Below are 21,112 nucleotides of genomic sequence, written 5' to 3'. Positions count from 1 at the left end.
TGTTTTTATTTGACAGAAATTGCCATATACCAGAAGTGCTCTGTGACAAGGAGCAGTGTCATGATGGGGCATGATTTATGGCACACTTTAAAAAACACCTTCTCTCAACCATAGCTCACACCTGACTCCACCAAACAAGTTGAAACTTTTTACACACTGTTACTAAAGTTCAACATGCGGATTCTCATATTGAAGATCCCTGCCTTTCTGTTGGATGGCACTCGGCAGCAGCATTCACCGTATTTGTTGATCACAACATAAAGGCTCCATGTCACACATTGCTTCTGGTTCAGCAATTTCTGTCAAATAAAAACGTTATGGTGTGACTTCATCCACCTTATTCACTGGATCTGGCACTGTGAGACTTCTGGCTCTTCCCCAAAGTCAAAATGACCATGAAAGGTAAATGTTTTGAATCAACTCAGGACATGAGGCAGCCATGACAGCGTAACTAAAGACACTCATGAAAGAGGATTTACAAAACTGCTTCAGAAAGTGGCAAGAACGATGGGATAAGTGTGTTCGAAGCAAGGGGAGTATTTCGAGGGTGTAATGTCAAGGTGTTTTTTACTATAATAATTTTATTTAAACATTCACCATATTGTTTGTTCACACCTCTTGAATGCTGCCTAGAATAAATCTAATGTACAATAAATGTTTGTTATATGAAAAGAGTTTTCTAGGAGTTTTGATGAATTTCCTTGCTTGTCCTTTTTTTCTTTCCTTAATGGAATTTCTTTCCTTGTCCACTTTAAACCAAATGCGTATATTGAAAAATGAATAGTAAGGGAGAGATAACCGACTCATAAGGATGTTAATTTCACTAGTATCACGTACTCATCAGTTGAGATTACTAGTCAGATAAATTACATGATTGGTATTTATAGCTCAATAATCAGTAAATGTATTTTAGTATGACCACATGTTTATTTGCTTCCCTTTTTTTTTTTTTTTTTTGTTTCCTAAATCCCTCATAGACTTAATTAAGAATCTGTGGTTACTCTTTGCTATCTCAGGTCAAATAATAAAATCTGTTTTTTTTATTGTTATTCATTTCTATGCTATTATAGAAAAATTAACCTCAAAATAGCATTGTTGTTATAAGAATGCCAGACATTTATTGCTTCAGTAGTAAAAAATAGTTGATGCAACAAAAAAACCTTAATTGTTGTCAAGAATTTTTTGTAATTGATGGGTTTTAATATTCTGTTATTGTACATTGAAATGATGGAATAAGTTTAAAAAGTCAAGGTAAATTAAGCTTGCCTAAATCTAAAAAACATGCAATCTATTGAATGATTTATATTTTAAGTATTGTTCTTAATTTTTAAATAAATAGAACAATAACATGTTTTTTCTATATAAAGTGTTTTATAAAACAATCTTCTTCCTGATAACTTGAACTACAGTCAGGCTTATTTGTGTATGTAAGGAATGGGACTTGGATTTTAAATGCCTACATTCCTAAATGTGAAATCATTTAAAGTCATGTAAATATGAAGTATTTTACCAGAAATAGTGACATGTGATTATCAGTTTGAATAACAAACAAAATTAATGCATATTTTAAAAAATTGTGTTTTCCTTTTGCATGCTGAGCAAACATACGTTATGCTGAAAATAAATTTTTTTTTTTTTTGACCAAATGATCCTTTAATGTGCAGTTAATTTATTTATTTTTTTTTTTTAATTAAATTTATTGGGGTGACAATTGTTAGTAAAATTACATAGATTTCAGGTGTACAATTCTGTATTACATCATCTATAAATCCCATTGTGTGTTCACCACCCAGAGTCAGTTCTCTTTCCATCACCATATATTCGATCCCCCTTACCCTCATCTCCCACCCCCCACCCCCCGCCCCCGTTACCCTCTGGCAACCACTAAACTAAAATTTAAGCACAAGTTTAAAATTACAGAATTTTTTTAAGTTAGTTTTTTTTTGTTTTGTTTTTTTAAGAAGCAGGCATGGAAACAATTTATATTAAATAGGTATATATATTAGTTTCCTAGGGTGGTATAACAAAGTACCACAAACTGTGTGGCTTAAGCAACAGAAATTTATTCTTTCACAGTTTTGAAGGATAAAAGTTCCAAATCAAGTTATCAGTAGGGCCTTTCCCTCCCTAAATGCTCTAGGGGAAGCTCTCTCTTTGCCTATTTCTACCTTTTGGTGGTTGCTGGCCATCCTTGACATTCACTGCCTAGTAGATGCATGACTCCAGTGTCTGCCTCTGTCTTCGCATGTTTTCTCTCCTCTATCTTTACAAAGCCTTTTTTCTGTCTCTGTGTCTCTGTGTCTCTTCTCTTATTATAGGAACACTAGTCATACTGGATTTAGGACCCACCCTACTCCAGTATGACCTCATCTTAACCTAACTAATTACATCTACCAAGGTCTTTTTTATTCAAATAAGATCATATTCTGAGGCTCCAATTAAGACTTGAATGTTTTTGGTGGGGGGTGGTGGAGAGGGACACTATCTAACCCAATATAGAATGTATTAAATAAGTAATTTTAACATATGTTTTGTATTTCTTATGCCAGGCTCAAACTGTTTAGATAGTTTATGAAATACTCTTGGAGAAAATTATATTGTTAATCTCATGAAAAATAATGAAATTGGTCATTATTGGCCAGAATTGAAAATAATATACACATGGACGCACTTGTGTAATTGTACCATGAATACAGAATGATCAATCAAGTTACTGCTCTGCAATTGTGGGACAGTTCCCCACACTGTATCATGTTTTAAACTAAGAGCTATGCTAGTATTTATGATTTTAAAGAACTGTCAAAAATTCAAATATGTAGCTGGAATACACTGGTTACAAATAATATAATATAGCACATGGTTTTGAAATTCTTCAGTGTATTTTTATTAGGCAATATGGGAGGTAAAACTTTACCTAAAACATGTGTGAAAGCCTAAAGGACCAAACAGAGCTTGTAGTACAGGGAACAAGTCACCAAGAGCATCGGTCTGAGAGCTGGAGGAAAATGGACAGGAAGGTACAACTGTAGTGCCCTAGAGTTACTAACAGTAATGGTGAGGTTCTCTTCCTTCCCTTGGCCCAGAGAGGGAGGGGAGGAAGTTACCTGGAACCAGAGACAGAGGCTAAGGGGAAAGGCCCATCTTATAGGAACTGGGACCCTAGATCATGTATTCAATCAAGTGAAGCCAACCTTGCAGGGAGGAAGCTAGGGTGATAATTAACCTGGTTTCTCTCTATTTTCTCCCTCCACATCCCTGCCAGTCCCCCCTCTCTCAGATTCCAACCAGAAGCCAAAAACAAGAAAGCTCATTTATGTCTGATAAGCCTCTCCGAACACAGGGTGTCTTGTAGATTTGAAAGGTCCTCTCAGTTTTATTCTATACCTCTGCCAGATCATTGTTTACACTGTCTGAAAAAGCCAAAGAACACTGCTATTTAAATTTAAATTTTTAATATGGTTTAGTCCTAACGTCAGTCTCCCTTTTCATTTTACAACTGAAAGCAGAGTTTAGCTAGGCTCTGCAATCAAAATGGTGATGGGAGGTAGGGAATCACTGTGTCATTGGTTTTCTGTTACATGTAGAAGCAAGTATTCTGCACTTGACAGTGACATTACACGTTGTTTGTGTAGTGGGCAGCCGATTCATTCTAGCATGCTTCACAGCAATTTGCTGCCATTTGATAAGTAACTCCATATGGACTGAGGCTGAAGCACTAAATCATTGTGTCTCCTTTATGCCAAGAACTGATTCATTGCAGTGTCTTACCCTGTGACTGCAAGCAATATACTTGTTTTCCCCAATCACAATGATATCTTCAATTTACTCTCTCTGAATTTGACTATGTTGATATTTTAGCATTACTGTGTGTATGCTAAACTATTTTCAATCAGACATCTTATAATTATAACAGGGTTTGAAGGGACCTTAAAGGTCACATAATCTCACTTCTCACCACATGCACACCATCCCCAAATGATAGTCATATATCTGGCTTCTGCTTGAGTAATTCCAGTGACAGGAAACTGACTACTTGAGATGCAGCCTTTACTATGCTTGGATAGTTTTCATTACCAAAAGTTCTTCCTTATGTTGAGTGGAAATTTATTAACTCTGTTTTCCAAATCTTGGTCCTGGTTTTATTCTCTAGGACAATAAATGTAACTTTGTATTCTTTTGTTAACTCTTAAATATTCACTACTGCAAGAATTTTTTTAGCAAAGCACACACTATTTAAGTAAGGTATAATATATATTCCATAATAACCATATAGAACACATTTATTCGGACCCATTTCCACAGGCAGCAAGTACTTTTACATTCTAATTCTAAATAGAAATTCAAGTTAAAACTCAAAATAGAATCTCAGAAGTGTAGAACTCAAAGGGCAACTTAAAATTACACACTGATTTACTGATTATGCTACAGAGTTCACAGCAGAAGAAAGTTATAGTGAGGAATTTCAGAAAAAAAAAAAAAAAAAAAAAAAGATTTCTGTTTGTATGTAAATGACATTGCCCAGGAAAAGTTTTGAATCTCAAAATCCAAACTTAGTGTAGAAAATATCTGAATTTTGAGTGAAATTTCTATGAATGCATTTCTTGTTTTGTTTGTTTTCCATGTAAATTTGAAAAGGAGAGGGAAAAAAGTGACTACATTAATGAGGATACCAACAAAACATAACCATTGACTACATATTGACCACTAACTAAACATTTAATGGATGAACATATATACAAAACATGATGTCTCCACATTCTAGCTTAAATGCTGTTTCCTTACAAGTGGATTCTCCAGGGCGCCTTCCTCCACTATGAGAAGCATTCTTACATTACTTATCCCCTGCATCTGGTGTATCTTCTCTCCCAAGCTTTCCTCAGCTGTAACTACAATGGACTAAATATCTGCCAAGTCATTACAGTTCACTTATTTATTGAGAACTGAACATTTACTCTGTCAGGTACAGAATTTAAAATGGACAGGAGTCAGTTTGGACTTTGGAAATAGCAACTTTTTCCAGGTATAATTCTGCACATCACACTCTGCTACATTATCTTCCTAAGCAGTAATATCTTGAGACTATATTTTGTTCATCCTCTTGTAATATTATTGATCTTATTTGAATTTCATTCCGCTACAACTTGTTGCAGATGTTCAGATTTTGCAAATGACTCTGAGGTTTGCACCTCAATACAACCAGGATCTATTTTTGCTCTTGATAACTGACCCTCATATCACTAGAATCTTGCTCAAATTTATTTTTCATTTTCTCAATGAACAAGGCAGAATGTGAAAAAATAAAACTCACTGAAAAATATTAGGTAGCTCATTTTACTCGTGGAGATATTATTATAGCTAAAGATATTATAAATGCTGACAATTGATTAAATGTAAAAAATTAAATTCTCAGCTCATCTAGAATATTTAATACTCCCTTTCATATCATGTGTGCTCTACTCTTTAAGACACTCTGATTTATCATTTCTTCTGAATAATGTGTTTAAAATGAATGTCTCCAAAGAAAATCAACCAAAATAACAAATCAATTCATTTATAACCATAAGAAAAAAATTGAGTATTGCTATATAAATTGTTTACAGTTACATGGATGTGTAATCTAGGAAAATTCATATAATATTAAATGAATAATTAGCTAAAATGAGTTTTAAAATAATCAAATTTAATGATTATATCACCATTACTTATATTCATAACAACCCTTATGTAATTTTCGCTAATTGCCTCTGTAATTAGGGCTTGTTAAAAAAGTGTAATGCCATCAGAAAGCATAGGGCAAAAAAATCTGCAGAAGTAAAATAGCATAATTGCTTTTTTCTGATAAGCACCTATTAACATATGTACAGTATTTAGAAATAATTTTTATGGAGACTGTTGTTTAAGTCAATTTTTTGGTGTCTGTACTTAACTATAAATTGTCAACAGCAAAATAATTTCCCACAAAGGCCTTGTGTATTAGTTTTCAATAAAATTTTGGATAATGAATGAATATTTTATTTCTTTGTACAGAACAGCTGTGCACTTTAGGTGATGTCAACATGTTTACGGAACTATTGCATCATTTTTTTTCAATACACTTAGTAAGTGGCATTACACAAATGAGGTGAAAACAGCAGGATATTATTTATGTTGTACTCTGGCTTTGAAGGTGACACCACAATCTTTCTAAAGGTTATTAATTTAGCAACACAAACAAAGATTTCTTCCTACTTTTCTAATAGTAACAATATCCAATTTCTTTTTCAAAAGGGGAAAATGTATTGGCATGTTTGAAACTTTATTTCTATCATTTGTTAGCATTTTAGTAAGAGGTAAACATAATGAAAGGGGAGCAAAATAATAAAACCCTCCCCCCCAGTCTTCAAGTTGCAACCTATTTGATCACATTTTGAAACATTTTAAAGACGAGTGTGATCTCAAAATCATTTCTACCCCAAACCACATTGAACTGGAATAATGGTGAGAGTTGGGAATTGAGCAAGGCTTCCTGTGATCTATCAGTGATTTATTCTTAACTGAGAACCGTTAGGGATCTACTGTGAAAGAAAGGATTCGTCTCTGAACTCTGCTACTTAAATGTCAATATATTGAAATGTTTTTATTTTTCTCATGTTTACAAACCATGGGCTTCAACTTCCAGCTTCCTGGTTTGCTAGCACAGCTCCAAAGCACAAATGAGCAACCAAAATGTGATTACCCAACGTCTGATGTTGGGGTGCCTCCCCTCACACATTAAAAGCCTTATGTTTCCTCCTGTCCCCATTGGCTCTCTCTCTGATTTAGGTTCTTGGGAATAGCAGAGTGATGACAAAGAACAAGTAGGATAAGGGAAGAAGGAAGTCATATTTATTGCACAGCTAATTAGGCACTGGGCTAGTTCTTATTCAATTTCCTTTTTGCTTTAATGACCTTTTACGTCTCTCTACCAATGTACGGAAACCAGTTTCCTGATGAGACCTTCCAGTGAAATGGGCCATCTTGATTCCTGGCTGGATTTTACCCCCACAATCTATATTTTCTTTCTTAAATTGACCAACAAAGGAACTGTACTTTTATTTTATTTTATTTTAATTTTATTTTACTCATCTTCCTGGAAGTCTAAACTTCTGCCAAGTCTGAGAGGGCAGTTCCAATTACTGCCCCCTTTTTTGGGTCTTATCCTGGCCCCAATTTTCTTCCAAAATGGAAGATACTACCTCTCAAGCAAGAGAACACATTATGTGAGTCTATTCATTTTTATTTTCCTCCCCCCTCCCCATTTTTTTTTTTTTTAATCTTGGGAGAAACATAAATAGATAAAAGAACTCTGAGCTTGACTTTTCTGTTCTCTTTTAAGGAACAAATGAAGGAGATTTAACTCCTTTCAGTCTCCTAGACATACAATCATTTAATTCCTATTCCATCTCAAAAAAAAAAAAAAAAAAAAAAAAAATTGAAAAGAAAAAGTTGGCATGATTCCCCATCTCAGGTTATTGGAAGAGAAAATATAGAGTTTTGTTCTAATGAGGTCCAATTTGGTGTCTTGATCTCCTGCAGTGTAACTTAATACAGTTCAGGATTTGCCCATCTCAGAAATTTGAAGTGAAATTGATAAGGGTAAGAGATAACCTCTATACTTAAAACAAAGCTTCAGGGCAGTATTATTATTCAATTTCTATACTTGAAAAAAACTGAGACTCATGCAATTTTAGTGTTTGTTTATTCAGTCAGAAAGAGTGGCAAGATTTGAACCCAGGCCTCATTAAATCCAAAGCTATAAACTCTGCATTGTAATGTTTTCATAGCGGAAGGGCTCCATAGAGGAAGTCTGTCTGTGACTCATTTACATTTGTGTAAGAGTTGCAACCGAGGGGCTTAAATTTGATGCTTATCAGACACTATCGGTGATATACCGTGTTTTCCCCAAAATAAGACCTAGCTGAACAATCAGCTCTAATGCTCTTTTGGAGCAAAAATTAATATAAGACCCGGTCTTATTTTACTATAAGACTGGGTCTATAATATAATATAATATAATATAATATAATATAATGTAATGTAATGTAATGTAATGTAATGTAATGTAATGTAATGTAATGCAATGCAATGCAATGCAATGCAATGCAATGCAATGCAATGCAATATAATATAATATAATATAATATAATATAATATAATATAATATAATATAATACCGGGTCTTATATTAATTTTTGCTCCAAAAGACACATTAGAGCTGATTGTCCAGCTAGGTCTTATTTTCGGGGAAACACGGTATGACAACTGATTAATATGTTTGATTCATTTTTTTAATAAATGAACTATTATAAGTGAACTAATATAAGACATATAAAGTTCATATACAATAAAATAGTTGCTTTAAGATTGCAGTTCAGTAAGTTTTGATAAATGTATGCACTTTGAAACTACCACCCTAATCAAACTCTAGAATGTTTCTATAACTCTAAAAAGTTCCCTCATTCCCTGATGCAGTCAATCCACCCTGACTTCCACCTCAGGCAACATTTTTCTGATGTGTATCAGAAATATGGACTAATTTGACCAGTTGAGAAATTCATATAAAATGAAAACATATGGTATGCATGTGGTTTGTGCCTGGTTGTACCTGGTTTATTTTTCTCATTATGTTTTGAGATTCATCTTTGTTGTTGTATATATCACAAGTTCATTATATTTATTGTAGAATCCTATTCCATTGCATGCATATGCCTTAATTTATCCATTTACCAGTTGATGGGTATTAGGTTTGTTTCTATATTTTGCTATTATGAATAAACAATTATGAACATTTGTACACCATTAACTCACTCTTTTGAATTAAAAATCTTCTGTATATACTATGGATATAAGTCCTTTGTCAGACTGATATATCACCAACATTTTCTCTGAGTCTGTGGCTTGCCTATGTATTTCCATCTCTACGTCTTTTGAAGATTATGAATATTTAATTTTGATTAAGTATGTTTCATGCTTTTTGTATTTTTCTCTTAATGAAAGTACTTTTTGTTTACTTTCTAAGAAAAAATGGCCTTCCTCAAGTTTATGGAGATAGTCTTTTGTATTTATTTGAAGAAGTTTTATAGTTTTAGCCTTTATATTTAGGTTTTTGATTCATTATGAGTTAATTTTTATGTACTACTGTGTGATGTAAGGATCAAAGTTAATTATTTTTCTATGTGAAAGACTATTCTCTCACCATTTATTTTTCTTGGCAGATTTGTCAAAATTCACTTGAGCAGATAAATGTGGATCTATTTCTAGATTCTTTTTTCCTCCATTGCTTTATATGTCTATCCTGAAGCAAATATTAAGCTACCTAGATTACGATTTTTCTATTGCTGAAGTAACACATTACCCAAAATTTAATGGCTTAGAACTATACACATTTATCATTTTATAATTCTGGATATCAGAAGTCCAAAATAGGTCTCATTCAGCAAAAATCAAGGTGTCAGCTGAACTGCCTTTCTTCTACATTACAGAGTATAATTTATTTTCATGTCTTTGACAGCTTCTAGAGGTCACTCATTCCTTTGCTCATGACCATTCCCTCCATCTTCAAATCCAACAGAGTCCTTCTCACGCTATTGTTGCTGGTGAAAGGTTCTTGGTGTACACCACAGGAAAGAATTCAAGGACACACTGAATAAGCCAAGGAAGCAGCAGATTTATTAAAAGGATAGTACACTCACAAGGGTGGCAGGAGTGGGCAGGCCCAGAGAAGAGCAACTGCCTCGAAAAACAATGAGATGTTGGAATTTATTTTACTAAAAATGAGAGCATGAAATAGTCAAGATTTAGGAGTGGTGTTATAGGCGTTCCTCTGTGAGTCCTCGCTGACCACTCGTTCCCCTAGGGAGAAGAGATTTTTGTCCTTGTTTGGCTGGGTAGGAACAGATGTCACAGGGAGTGAAGATTTCCCTAACTGCAATGCTAATAATATTATAATCCATTAGAATTAGCTAAAGTTCACCTTGTGGGACGAGATGGAGTTCTGGGTCTGCTCTCCGCCACCAAAATTTAGTTCTGGCAGGTTGGGTAGCTGCACTTTTTCTTAAGGATGACATCATCTCCTTCCTCCTTTGTCTCTCCTCACCTCCTTCTTCTTTTCCTCCCCCTCTCTCCCCGCAGCCCTATTCTTTCTGCCTGTGGTAACACTATTATCTCTCTGGTCCTCTCTCTTTTGATTCTCTTTTTAATTTATAAGGATCCTTGTGTTCATTTTGGGCCTAGCCAGATAATCCAGTCTAATCCTCATTGCAAGGTCAATTGTTTAGCAAACTTAATTCCCTGTGTGACTTTAATTCATCTTTGCCATGTAAGGTAATATATTCCAGGTTCCAGGGATGGAATATGGGTGTCTTTGAGGGGGCTATTATTCTATCTACCACAACTTGTTTAGTTTTATGGTAAATCTTAAAATAGGTAGCACAGATTTTCTTCCAACTTTGTTTTTCTTATTTATTTTGTGTTTTTGTGTGTATTTCATTTTTTACATTTCCAGAAATATTTTAGAATCATCTTGTTAATTTCTACAAAAAAAGCCTGCTGAGATTTTTATTTCAAATACAAGTTTTCATTTTATTTTTCCCTGAATTTTTTTGAATTATGCTTCAGTATTTAATTTTAATCCTGTATTCATTAATAGATATATTTCTATTTCTTTTATTGTCATGTTTTATCCATGGTTTATGATATATTTTTTTAAATTTATCACACTGTACCTTCAAAAAACACTATACTACTTCACCTGAAATTAAAAAGAAAAGAATTACAGTTTGATTGTTCATTTATGTATTTATTTATTTATTTTGCTATTGAGTTGTATGATTTCTTTATATATTTTTGGTATTTATCCCTTATCAGATATATGATTTGTAAATAATTTCTCCCATTTGGTAAGTTGCCTTTTCATTTTGTTGATGGTTTTCTTTGCTGTGCAACTTTTCAGTTAGACGTAGTTCTACTTGTTTATTTTTGATTTTGTTGCCTTTATTTTTTGGCATCAAATCCAAAAAAATCATTACCAAGACTGACAACAGAGAACTTACCCCATATATTTTCTTCTAAGAATATTATGGTTTCAGGTCTTATATTTAAGTCTTTAATCATTTTGAGTTGATTTTTGTGTATGGTATAAGATATGGGTTTAGTTTCATTCTTTTACGTGTGGTTGTCCATTTTTCCCAACACCATTTATTAAAGATACTGTCTTTTCCCCATTGTACATACATTCTTTGCTGTTTTGTTTTAAATACTTGACCACATTAAGTGTGGCTTTATATCTGGGTTCTCTATTCTGCCTTATTAAAAAAAGATAATAAAATAAAAATATTAAAAATATGTTTGTATGTTTTTTCTGTCCTCTGTCCTATTAAGGTCATATGATTTTTAAAAAAAACACATTTGTTATAATTCTTACTGAACATTAGAATGGCTTTGTGTTAAAGGATAAAATGTGTTTTTTTTTTTTAAATTGAAACATATTTGACATACAGTATTAGTTTCAGGTGTACAGAATAATGATTTGACACATACCTTACAATGTGATCATCACAATAAGTCTAGTAATCATCTATCACTGTACAAAGTTATTAAGATATTATTAAGTATATTCCCTGCACTATCCATCGCATCTGCATGACATTTATTTTATAACTGGCAATTTGTACTGTTATTTCCCTTCATCTTTTTCACCACCCTCAATCCCCCACCCTTCTGCCAACCATCAATTTGTTCTCTGAATCTACGAGCCTGGTTTTGTTTTGTCTGTTTTGTTTTTCAGATTTCACATGTAAGTTAAATCATGAGGAATCTGTTTTTCTCTGTCTGACTTATTTCACTTAGCATAATACCCTCTAGGTCCATCCATGTTGTTGCAAGTGGCAAGATTTCATCCTTTTTTATTGCTAAATAATATTCCATTTTATATATGTACCACACCTTCTTTATCCGTTCATTTATTGATTATGCAGGGGCAACAAAAAAATACCTCTAAGACCTCTGGTCACCAAGAAAGTAATTGATATAGGGTGAGCGCAAAGCCAACAAATGACTGAAACCAGAGGGTATAATATTAAGGAGTTGTTTCATTTTGTAGATCAGTATCATCAGATACCTGAGAAACTTCTACTGAAATGGATTGTGAGAGGAATGAATTTGGGACCTGTGTCTTTGGTTTTGAATGCTGCATAGTGGAAGAACATGTTTGGGTCGATAAGGACCCACAGTTCACTGTGAAACAATCACAGGTGGTTTTATATGATCCACGCACAAGGGAGATTATTACTAAGGGTACTCACAGCCTGATGAACTGGATAAAAGCTACCATAGATCTGTTCACTCTAAGGACTGCCAGATTCCCTCAGTAAATGCCAAATGGAACATCTCAAATGAAGCAGCTGATGTGTTTTGTGTGCAAGCCATGTGGGACTAGCTTTATGATGACCAGGATATTCACCTACTGAATATGCCCATTACCCAGGTTATGGTAAATGCTATGATTAAGAGGGCACCCACTTCATGGACACCCTCTGTAGCTACTGATACAAAACTGAACAGTTCTAGAAGCCTTATCAGATTTGCTATCTCAGCTTCCCTTCATTGATTTTACATTTGCTAATAAAAACTTTAGGTTATTTAACAAGAGAATGGGGAGAATCCAATGGGAGTACCAAGGGACTCTTCCCAATAAGGTAAATTATTAAATTGTTATTGAGAAATAATATGAACAAAGCAGATACTAAAAGAGGCAGAACAAAGAAGAAACGGAAAGGGAAGTCACTGGACTCATTCCAGCAGGGTGGAAATCTTAGGTGTTTACTAACAAAAGGGAGGAATAAAATGGACATTGATGCTGATAAAACAAAGGTTTTATTGCAGCACTATGTAAGGTTGGGTGGGTCAAAGGAACTCTCTGCTAGTTCCCCAACATTAAAGAGACCCAAACAAATCCACTTTATTTACCTCAGTTTGGAGAAAATTTTAAAGCCAGAAGGCAAAAATTGATGAGAAACCTGAGTAGCAATTGCTTGAGTGAAGCAGATTAATCAAGTTAAAGATTGGTGAAAGGGCTCAGGACCCTTGTCTGGACCCTTTGTGGGAACCCAAAGTCATTTGCACATGATTGGTGAGAGGGTAGAACACAGAAATTTCCGACAGTCCCATGGAATTGTGGTACCAAAATCCATTGTGAAGCCTGACTCAGGCTATAATTAGACTGAGAGAATGTAAAAATGTAACGGTTGACAGGATTGTGAAAGTTGGAATGTTTAAGCAGGTTTTATGTTAAGAAGTTGTGTCTCCTTTACCTGAATTCATTATTGGGAATGGATGCTATGCATAGCTGGGGAACACTTCCCTTATCCAGTATTGTAAAACCGAAACCTGTTGGTGAGGTCTTAATGGAGACAACAGTTACAAATTTAAGAGTTGATGGAATTAAGGTTAACATTTGTATCAGAATTGGAATGTTTGAACAGGCATTATGTGAAATGGTTGCATCTGTTTTACCTGATTGTATTACAGGGATGGAAATTGTATCTGATGGGGGAACATTTTCCCTACCTAACATTGTAAAACAGACGGCATATAAATCCCCCCTTCAAGCAGTAATAATTGGAAATGCTAAATGAGAACCAGTAAGATTGCCTGAGCCCACAGAGTGTAGAATAGAAGCTGGAGTGCTGGTGGGACAAATTCTCTGTGCAATAGCCTATTTGGAGCCTAGTCTGGTCCTTATGACAAGAGCCTCTGAGCACCCATAGTAATGACTACTGGGGTTTCACAATGGGTTTTGGTATCCAATGACTACTGGGGCTTTCAAATAGAGAATTTCCATTTGAGGGGCATTTACTACCTTGTTCTCTGACATTATTAATTGAAGCTATTCCTATGACTAAAGGACATAAAATGATCTTGAAACCTTAAATACCTACAATGTCTTGGGTGTTGTCAGAAGAATGCTCTATGGGGACGGCAGTGCCCAGAAGAGTTCCATGATAAAAAGGAAATGGTTTATACAAGATCATGTTGCCTAGGAAATGCAAGGAAGAGATACAGGAGAGGTAGGGAGGCTTTTCCCTTAGGACTGACTCCGGAGCTGCACGATGATGGATTCAACTGCTACTCGGACAGCATCCTGTAAACAGCTCTCAACTGTTGACAAAGAGCTGTTTGGTTTGTGGATGGCAGTTCCAAGGTGAATGGACAACATCCTGCTTGGAAAGCTGCTGTGTTAAGATCAATAGATAGAAAGATTCTAATGGAAGAAAGTAAACACAGGTCAGCTCTTTTGGGCTTAAATGCATGCTGTTTTCCTAGCAGCAATGAAAGAATTGAATAGTGGTAAAAGCTCCTATGTTTGAGTTTTTACTGACCCATGAGCAGTGGCCAAATGGCCTGGCTATATGGTCCCACAGGAGCACAATGGAAACCTGGCCTGTTAAAGGATTACCCATGTGGGGCATGGCCCTATTGCAGTTTGAGGGGTGCATTAAAGTAGGATGTGTTGTTGCCCATCAGAAGAACACCATTCTAGGTTTGGAAAGTGATTAGAATCAGCAAGCAGATATCCCCATGTGCTCCCTTGAGATGGTCACCTGGGTCAATGAAATGAATAGACGGGGGTCTGCAGCAATGTAAAGATGAGCTGAATCTAGACATAGTTTTCTTGCACCCTCTGAGACTCAAAATGTCAATAAGAATAGTTCTATCTGGCAGCAAAAGAGACAGAGACTAAAGATAGCAGATTCCCTGATGGGAAGGCCCTGAGCATAGCTGGCAAGTCAGATGACGCTGGTAGCTCTGGAGGGTTTACAAATGGTCTTGACAGGAAAGGACACTGACTCTGGAATGGGCATGGCTTACCCAATGGTAGATACAAATCTCACAGGATTGTGAAAGAAGCTGAACAGAAAATATTGCACCAGTTTGGATGGCTGAGCATGATTTCTGCAGATCAAGCAACACATATTACAGCCCATAAGGTCCAACAGTGGGCAGAGAGATATCATCCCCAGAGTAATTGTTTTAATAGAGAATTGGAAAGGGCAACTGAAACATTTGCTATCAATGATGGACGCAGATAAAGGCATGAGGGCTGGCTTACATGCCCTCGTGAGTGTGTGCTCAAACTCAACATGAACTTGAGGCAGGTAAAGGAGTGTCCCCATGGGATAGATTTCTCTGTTTTTCTGATATATCTGAGGAAGAGCAGGTGGGGGAGGATATTGGCATTCTTTCTTCCCCACATCACCTCAATTTTATTTTCCCTACTGGATAAATCGTCACAGGACCAAGGCTGCAACTATAAGGGCTGTAAACAATGATGATTCCGAGCAAGAAAATATAACTATATTTTTAACTTTTGTGTTGGATTTCCTAAGGGCCTCATGGGGCCAGATGTGTTTTTTACCCCCTCTGACAAAATTGGGGCTGACAGTGATTGCTGCTGTATTTTGTGATGGTAAAGATAACCTTGCAATTTTGTTCCAGTGTGAAGGGTAATGGACCGGGAACGCACTTGCTGGACTCATATTGCTGCCAGCAATATAGACCAGCACAGTGGTGAACCTAATGTCCCTTTCTAAAGTAAAAGTTTGGGTATAAATGGAGAGAACTGTGGGTAAACAGATGAATAAACGGGTATGTAATAAGAAATTTACAATACTACATTAACATCTTGAAAGAGACTCAGAGAAAGAGATAATATTGTCTCTTAGCTCGATTATACCAGATGTCAGAATGGGTGAACCCATGTATTGCTGAAACCACTCTTGCTTTTGGAACCTCACAAGTTCAAACAGAAGTCTACAAACCTGAGTGTACTCACCCTGGGAGACATTTCCATATGATACGATGATGGATTGGATAGTTCTTACTGACAGAATGGGATTCTGGGAATGTGCCGATGCTTTATGACTTTTATGATCTGTGTTTGAAGACAAGGGAGTAGACTGTGATATTGTGATTTATAAGAATATATATTTGGTTGTTCAGATGACCAAAATAAATTCCTCATATATGAGTTAATTTGATCTTCATCCACAATTCCTGACTCATAGCTGCTTTTAAGACCATGTTTGACAATTACATTATATTCATCATTTCTGTTCTCTTATATTTACTGATTTTTTTTCCTGATCATAGATGATTTTTTCCTACCTAATAAGTTTTGTTTTTTCGATGCTGGACAATATAAATGTTATGGTTGAACACCTGAAGCTTGTTGTTTCTTCTAAGAATGTTTAGTTTTATTCTGGTCAGCAGTAAGTGTATTTGTGGCGCAGCTTTATTTCTTTCAAATCTTATTTATAAATTTTATTAGTGTGAGTCTAGACTAGACTCTCGGGACAGTTTAGTTATACTCCTGAAATATGACATGACATCGCCACGAAAGCTGAGAGCTCAATGTGGTCTATTATTTCTGATTCTTTCAAACTGGAACTTTTCCCAAGCCTTTGCAAGTTTCAAGAGCTTTTCAGTTTATAGCTCTTTGGTATTTGCTCTTTTTAAAAAATCACATTTGGGTCTTACCCTGTGATGTGCAATTATTATTTACCCAAAACCGTGGTACACATAAATGGATTTCTAGACGTCATTCTCTTTATTTTGTCCTTAAAATTCCAGTTGCTTCAGGCCCTGAGTTTTGATCTCTTGTCTTCCAATCTCAGCAAAATTGTGGCGCTCTTCTCCCTACTCTAATCTTTGATAAATGTCTCAGGGCAGAAAGCTGGTGTGAGTGAAGGATAAACTTCATTAGTTTACCTAATCAAATTAAAAAAAATATCGGCAACATTCCCAATCAAAGAAAAACAATAACAGTAGTAATAGTAATGCAAAAATAGGTTCATGTTTTTACTCTCTCTGTTTAGATAATTCAGTAGAGTGGATAAAATTGCCAACTTGTTCACATCAGTTTCGATACCCTGCTATCTACAGACCTAATCTACTAGCACATGAATGGGCACATCTGCTCCTTCCATATGGTTAAACTTACACAGATCCCTCCAAATTAGCATATGTAAGTGCATCATGACAAAAGAAAACCTTTTCCAAATGAAAGTTTGTACATAAAAAGTTCCCAAAACGAACTTCTATGAAAGGAATTATTCTAGTTATATATTCCATTTTGTGAATAAAAATGTCGTAAGGAAAATACACAGCATCTGTGTATTTACCGAACAGTTGTGATCATTCACCTTCAGTCACAGTTTGATAAACCAGTATGAATTTTCACAGAATTTTATGAGAGTTATCTGGCAATCTTTTATAAGAAAAAAAAACAAAACAAAAAACTGATGTAGAATAATATTGAATGCCAACTATAATTAAATATATATATATATATATATATATATATATATATATATATATATATGCATATATGTATATATACTCACAGGATGTAAAGTGCAGCATAGGGAATATAGTCAATATCATAACAGCTATATGATGTCTTATGGGTAGTAGGCTTGGAGGGATTATCACTTTATGAGGAGTGGGAATGTCTAATTATTATGTTGTTTTTATACACCTGAAGCTAATAAAAATCATTAAAAAATTAATAAATATTGACTTGATTTTCTTTGTTTGATTTTAGAATTAGGAAAGGAATATGCATTTATTGACAAACAATGTACCAGGCAATGCTCTGGTGTCTTCATATACTTCATTTTAATCTTCACAACAACCCTATGAGTTATGTATTACTATTCCTCTTTTCTACATGAGTAAAATTAAGTTTTGATTAATTTTAGAAGAAGTTTATGATTTATAAACGTCATAAAAAGAAATTTATGATTTTCCAAGGTCTGACAGCTACCAATAGCATTACTGGAATTTCAACCAAATTATTTAATCCAGAACCCATTTTCTTTCCCTTATACATGATGATTTTTGATTATTACCCACTTCTGTTTTCTAATTGTATCCCACATGTGGTAATCACACATCCAACATTTGTACAAGAGCAGAGGGCCACATGCATCAGCTTATGTTAGCTAGTCTTCTTTGCTCTAAATTCTACTCACACATGTATCAGTAGAAAATATAGAATTTTCTAGAGGTAAAATTAAAAAAGGAAGAAAAGCTTTGACAGAAAAATAAAAACAAAGCCCTCAAAAATACACTCAAAATGAAAAACATATACATTTTCATATTTCTGTTTTCTCACAAGATCCTCTGTCCTTAGCTTTTCTCTCCCATTTTTTCTCCTTTCAAAGCCCCACCTTCTTTCTTGCTGCCTTGTTAATTCCATCTCTGTTACTCTGATCCTCTCCCTATGTTCAATTTTTACTAAGGGTTTTCTAATTTTTCCCTCGTTTTAGTAGTGACCTTTGTTTCTATTTAACTTAGGTACATGTCCTAAATAGTTTATCAAAAGTAATATCTCAATTAATTCAAGTAAAAAAATGTTATAGAAATTGTTAAGAGAATACATACTTTTCTATGTATTTATATATGTATATATTTTCATTTTGAATTTCAAATTTCACTTTCAATACAAGTTACTATAAACAAGAACAAATAAATATGAACTCTAATACTTCCAAGGTATTATTACAAAACATATATTCACAATACACCTAAAAATTTACACTTCATATATATGGGTTTTTTTCTTACTTTACTATGTAGGTAGGTGCTAATACAGTAAAAGTAGTTGAAAACAATGAAACATTTATACTAGAGAAAATAAGTCTTAAATATCCAGTTTTTAATACTTGTATATCATAGATTATCAATAATACCATTCATTATTAATAACTTTTATAAACACATATACAATGAGTCAATTGTCATAATATAACTGAATTTAAGAAAGATAATTTGGAATCATTGATGTAAATAACAAAGGGATGGTAAAAAAAAGAAATTATTTATCAATTGCCAAATGATTTCTTTAAAACTCTTGGGTGTTTTACATCCATACTTATAACAGTAAAACAAAAATAAGGAAGGATATCAAAGTGCCAGCTAGCAGTTTTGATAATCTTCGTAGTAGTGTCTTATTTAATAATTCATGACAATGACAAAATGGAAAAATGTTGTATTTCACAATTGCAAGTGTTTCCCAATCATGCTGTAACATTTCACTTTGTGTGTGTGTGTGTGTGTGTGTGTGTGTGTGTGTGTGTAAATGGACTTATGGGAGTATACCTTTTTCCTTTTAAAAGATACATACATTTGCTCAAGAAAATAAAATAACAAATTTCCCTAGCAATTCGCCCCCAATGATTTGAAAACTGGATTAATTCTTTAAGAAAAACATATAACATTTTCTTTGGGATATGAGGTGATTGATAGAGCATTTTAGAATTATTCCCTGAATCACGACAACTTTTTAAGTGAATGAAGGCATGGAGCATTCAAATAGTTGTATCCAAATAATTTCTTTTGGGTTTTTGGGAAGTCTGAAACTTACTTTAAAGAGAGTGTCATTAATGATTTAAAAAACAGACATTGGAATTTGGACAAGTACTTGGGAGACTTCTAAATTTGTCATAGTAGCGTAGGAAAAAATACAGTTACATGAGAAGCCCCAATAAACTATGTTGTTAAGAGTTATTTAAGAAATTAAAGTGGTTAGCATTGGGAATCACCTAATTTGTTCACTAGATTCCAGAATTTCTGGGACAATAAGCTTATCACAGCCCAAGGACCAAGTGCAAGATATTTCATGAGAATACTGCACTTGTAATGATTGGCAGCGTCTCATCTGGCAATATTTTTAAAAGTAATTCAGCTATAATGCTCTTTAAAACATAAAAATAATTCAGCTATAATGTTCTAAAAATCTATACACAAAAATTAAACAATTTAGGTTGCATGGCATAATATACCTTTTGATCTTAAGAGAAATAATAAAATAAAAATTATCTTACTTAAAACTAAAAATGCCATTAACCAAGATTAATAATAAAAGTAAAAGTATTAAATGCTTATCTGCAGAAGACCTATGAGACCTCCAACACACATAGCTAATGCTAGTCTGTTTTAATAACTGTTTAATTGTGTGTTAATTATTTATTCATTAAAATGTTTATTCTACTACTTCATCTAGAGTCTCTAGTGGATCTGGATGAAGGAATTGAAGCCCCCAGTTGCTTGTAAACAACCAAGCAGACATTTTTATTGCATTAAAATTAGTTGTGATGGGAAAACATGCAACAATAGACATGGAACCCTCTCAGACTTCATCAGCTTACACTTGCATCCTGAATAAAAAATCTCAACATTTAAATATTAGTTTTAAAATTAATACAATTATGTTTATTCTATCTTTGGACTCTAAAATATATGAATTTATGGTAAATGCTTATCATAGGAAGAGTGGGACAGAATATTCATAATCAGGACTCTCTATGAATTGGGCCCATAATTAAACTAGCAATACACTTTTTTGTTTTTTTTACAGTTTCTTATTATGGACGAGGATGTGGAATAATATAACATGGTCTCTGTCCTTGATGAGATCATGATATAGTGGCAGGTACAGTTGTGAAAGCAGAGTATAAATTACAATGAGACAAATACAAAATACTACAAAGTTAAAGAGGAGGCAGAGATTTGGGGATTAATATTTAAACTTGTCTTTGAAGGATTACTAGGATTTAACCTGACTAATCAAATTATTTCCAGGGAAATGCTCAGAAACATTAAAAAATGTTTGAGGAACAGCAAGATTAAGGGACTAGAGTATAAGAACATATCTAGAAAAAGGTGAAATTGAAAGTAGATATGGCATGCTTGCTTCAGCAGGTATGGAGTTCACTAGTAAATAATATTGTAGGTCAGAATTAAAATTGTAATTTTTATTTTGAACATAGCAAATTGAGAATTAACATAAATGTTTTTGCATAAAGTTAATAAATTTTATTTTCCTTTTAGAAAAAGAACTCTGGCATCAGTGTAAAATATGAATGGGGATGTTGATTTCTTGCAGGTAGAGGAAACAGAGAGTAATTGAACACGACTGGTGAGGAAAAATACTGAAGGGTCTGAACCAAAGGAAAGGCAGTGTGGTTGAAAAGGGGTAGGGCAATTTCAAGAAACTCTACTGGGGCAGAATAAATGCTAACTGTTTGGATGG

This window comes from Rhinolophus sinicus, chromosome 17, assembly GCF_057876585.1.
Source record: "Rhinolophus sinicus isolate RSI-liver-muscle chromosome 17, RSI-T2T, whole genome shotgun sequence".
NCBI classification, from domain to species: domain Eukaryota; kingdom Metazoa; phylum Chordata; class Mammalia; order Chiroptera; family Rhinolophidae; genus Rhinolophus; species Rhinolophus sinicus.
This window is presented reverse-complemented; position numbering follows the sequence as displayed.